Genomic DNA, 4,292 nt, shown 5'->3' with positions numbered 1-4,292 from the left:
AACATTCTAGGACTCTTCAGTATCCTTCAGGAGCCCCCCCCCCCTCACTTTTTAGAAAAGACTTATTTATTTTAGAGAGAGAGAGAGAAAGAGAGGAAAAAAGGTACATGTGCAGGCAGAGGGAGAGAAGAGAACAAGACTACCCCATGAGCGTGAAACAAAATGCGGGGCTTAATCTCATGACCCTGAGATCATTACCTGAGCTGAAATCAAGAGTGGGATACATAACCAACTGAGTCACTCAGGTGCCCCCAGTATGTTTATATATATATGATTGCCTTAATATTATATATCACCAAACATTTTCCTTGTGCCAAAAACTCTGATAGTTATTACAAATACAAAATTTAATGAGGCAGCTTCATTACCCCTAAAGAAATTAAAATCTCTGCAGCCAATTAAACTGACTGTGCACTTCGTCTGTGGGGGCCCAGTGTGCCATGGCTGCAAACAGTAGCCTCCTCTGTAGTGTATGCAGCCTGTTGATTATATGGGTTTCACTAAGGGACCTTGAAGACAGCCCTTTTTGGTGGAAGCTGGGGGTCTGACCTCATGGCTATCTCTAATTCAGTCTGCAGACAGGTATGCGGGATGCCTTTGGAAAGCTCCAGGGCACAGTAGTCAGGGTCCACATTGGCCAACTCATCATGTCCATCCATACCAAGCTGAAGAACAAGGAGCATGTGATTGAGGCCCTACGCAGGGGCACGGTCAATTTCCCTGGCTGCCAGAAGATCCACATCTCCAAGAAGTGGGGCTTTACTAAGTTCAATGCAGATGAATTTGAAGACATGGTAGCTGAAAAGTGGCTTATCCCAGATGGCTCTGGGGTCAAATACATCCCTAACCGTGGTCCCTTGGACAAGTGGAGGCCTCTACACTCATGTGAAACTTGGCACTACCCCTTCACATCATATTCATGCCCACCAATAAATCCAACCCCCTGTAAAATAAATAAATAAATAAATAACTTAAACTCTGTTGAGGAAATCATGCTTCCAAACACATTTCATTATAGGTTGATAAGTGATTTCTTAAAAGAGAAGCATAGGATTTCATAGACACAACGAAGATGACCAACTGACCCAAACTGGGATTGGGGAGTAGAGAAGCCTTCTTAAAGGAAATGACATTTAAATTGGGTGAAGTCAGGCATCTGGGCGGCTCAGTCAGTTAAGCGTCTACCTTTGGCTCAGGTCATGATCCCGGGGTCCTGGAATCCAGTCTCATATCGGGCTCCTTGCTCAGAAGAGAGTGTGCCTCTCCCTCCGCCCGTTCCCCTCCCCCCTCCCCCACCGTTTGTGCTCTTTCTCATGTTCTCTCTCAAATAAATTTTTAAAAAATGCTCTTTAAAAAATAAAATTGGATTGAGTCATAAGAATATAATTCACTCTCTACGGCCATACCACCCTGAACATGCCCGATCTCCTCTGATCTCGGAAGCTAAGCAGGGTCGGGCCTGGTTAGTACTTGGATGGAAGAATATAATTCACTCAGGTATATACCCAATAGAAATCAATGTACATATGAATTGAGACTTATATGCGCAGGCTCACAACAGCTTCATTGGTAATCATCTTAAACTGGAAGCTACTAAAATGGTTATACACAGTATAATGAATTTTGAAATGGCTGCAAATTGATACAGTGAAATATTATAGAGCAACGAAAACGTGAAATACTGCCACAAACAACAACATGGATAAAAAGCAGTGGAAATAATCTATGGTGATGATGGTTTTATTTTAGAGAGAATGAAATATTTTGAGGGATCATGAAGAGATTTTATGCAGTCAATGTAAAGGGAATCTGTTAAAGTTCTTGATTTTTTATCTGGGAGGTGGTTACATGATGAGAGATAAAAGCAGTTAAATTTTTCTGAAACCCAGAGTTCCAGGTATGAAGTTCTAAGAAGTATAAGTGTGGGGAACGTGGAGGGGCTTATAATCATGAAACAGAGATTGAACTTAATCCAACAGACAATTTGGAAGAAATGAACAATTTTAAGCAAAAAAAAAAGGATATCCCACTTCGATATTTTGAAGATTTCTCCAGATACTTTAAGGAAAATAGTTTGGAAAGGTTGAATAATAACAGTAAGAAGGCAAAGGGACAGCTATTAGAGCAGTGGAGGTGAGAAATAAAGTTATATTGAGGTTGTAGTGAAGATGGAAAAAGAAGACACACACTGAAAGCTTTGAAGATAGTACTGCAAATAATTTGGGCAATATTTAAATTTAACACCTGAAGAGAAGAGAGAAATTAAGAATGACTTTGGGGTTTCATGATTCATTTATTTAAGTCCATTACATATTATAGATGGTGTTTTAGCCATGGATGTTTGCTTTAGATTTTAAGTCTGAACAGTTTAACATGAGAGCTACATAACACTAGCATCTCTCTTCACCAGCACTGTATATTTAGACTAGCTGAATCACCTTCTGTCCCCCCACACATACACTACAGTAAGTTATAAACACTTTAGAATCTCATGTTTATCAGCAATCCTCTCCTCCTATTTGTTAGCTATTGTCTTACTCCTGACAATTGACTGTCCCTCTTTCCAGCCAACAATGAGCTAAATATTTATTAGCTGATGTGGATTCCTTAATTCAACTCTTCACACTCCTGTGGTACAGAATTTCTCCACTATAATTTGTAAACAAGAAAAACGATTGACAAGAGGAACTTAGTTATAATACAGACTCTCAGGTCATTTCCACTAGAACTACCTGAAACATAAATAAAGGGTCCTGCCTGGTTTGAAAAGATATAGCTATACCTGGAATTATATGCCCCACAGATTCATAACTTGAAGCCCTAACCCACACTGTCATGGTATTTGGAAATGAAGTATTGAGAGGATAATTGGGTTTAGATGAGGTCATGGCGGGGGGGCTGTCATGATGTAGCTAGTACCCTTATAAGAAGAGGAAAAGACACTGGACACCTCTCACTTGGCCAGTGATAACAAAGTATGAACATGGTCGTCTGTAGTGAGAAAGAGAGCTCTTACTAGAATAAGACTACACTGGCACCCTGATAAAGGAATTCTAGCATACAGAATACTGAGAAAACAAAGCTCTTTTTATTTAAGCCACCTCCTCTAATGTATTTTGTGATGGCGCCAAAGCTGACTAATAAAAGTATAGAACTCAAAGGCAAGAAACGTAGTCGGCCAATGTGATAGGAAGAAGCCACCAACTAGAAGGCTGGCAAGAGCACTAATTTATTCTCTTCTTATGTCTACAGCTACATGAGCTCTTGTTTCCATCACTCTCTGGGATATTGCTTTAGTATTACCTCTATCTCTGAAGACTGATTTTCTTAACATTTCCATAAACATCTTACAAACATGCCTTCTCCAGAAAGGCAACCTCAGTTCCCGAGTCTAGGTCTTCTCAGTTCAAGGGACCAAAGGAGACTAAGTAGAATTGTTGTGCCCCAATTCCAAGTTCCTAGCAGGAAGAATATGAATTATTCTCCCTGAATCAGGTGCCTGTCTCTGGTTCAATGAACAGTAGGCAGATGATTAAGTCAATTACCCCATGACTCAACCAGGAGGCTGTGGAAGGAGGATAAGACATAAGTGTATCTCTGGATCATATTTCACAGTACCGGCAAGAGAAAGGAGTACTTGAGGTACTATAAACTCACTATTGCCGGCAGTGATCTGTACCTTTGTAGATTTGACTATTTTTTTTTTTTTTGGTTTTTTTGTTTGTTTGTTTGTTTTCATTTATTTATTTTCAGCATAATAGTATCATTATTTGTTCACCACACCCAGTGCTCCATGCAATCCATGCCCTCTATAATACCCACCACCTGGTAACCCGACGTCCCCCCCCAGATTTGACTATTTTTATTAGTACATATCTATGTGCTTGTTTCCTTTGTCCTCTTTTACAATTTTTGCCCTTTACTCTTCTACCAACTCGTCTCCTCCTCTTCTTTTTTCTTTCTCTCTCTCCTTTCCTCTTCCCCCACTCAGCCTTATCTCCCTGATATTGTTTTAAGAAGACAGTAGTGCATGGATCCTTGTACACCTCTATTATCAGGAAGAGTAATTTCATAGACTATGATACTAACAGATCGACATTGCCAAGGTTAATGGCCAAATCATCTGTAACAAGATGTATTTAAAGTCAAATGGACTGTGTTATTCATGCTTTTTTGAAAATTTGAATAACATTAAGTTCATTTTCTTAAGTGTCCCACTGTTTCATCTTGGACAAGTAATTGCCATAGTACCAAGTTCAAACTATGGCATCTTGGAGATCCCTGAGGGGCAC

At 39.8% G+C, this 4,292-nt stretch overlaps 1 non-coding gene across 1 annotated transcript; it reads left to right on the top strand.

The window, feature by feature from the left end:
* The first annotated feature begins 388 nt into the window (after nt 1–388).
* LOC131822392 (small nucleolar RNA SNORA70) lies at nt 389–522 on the top strand. Its single transcript, XR_009350253.1, has one exon. It is a non-coding gene; the product is annotated as a small nucleolar RNA SNORA70 (small nucleolar RNA).
* The last annotated feature ends 3,770 nt before the right edge of the window (nt 523–4,292 follow it).

This window comes from Mustela lutreola, chromosome X (genome assembly GCF_030435805.1).
Source record: "Mustela lutreola isolate mMusLut2 chromosome X, mMusLut2.pri, whole genome shotgun sequence".
Classification (NCBI taxonomy): domain Eukaryota; kingdom Metazoa; phylum Chordata; class Mammalia; order Carnivora; family Mustelidae; genus Mustela; species Mustela lutreola.
The sequence above is the reverse complement of the archived record's forward strand: the minus strand, read 5'-3'. Positions and strand labels throughout refer to the sequence as shown.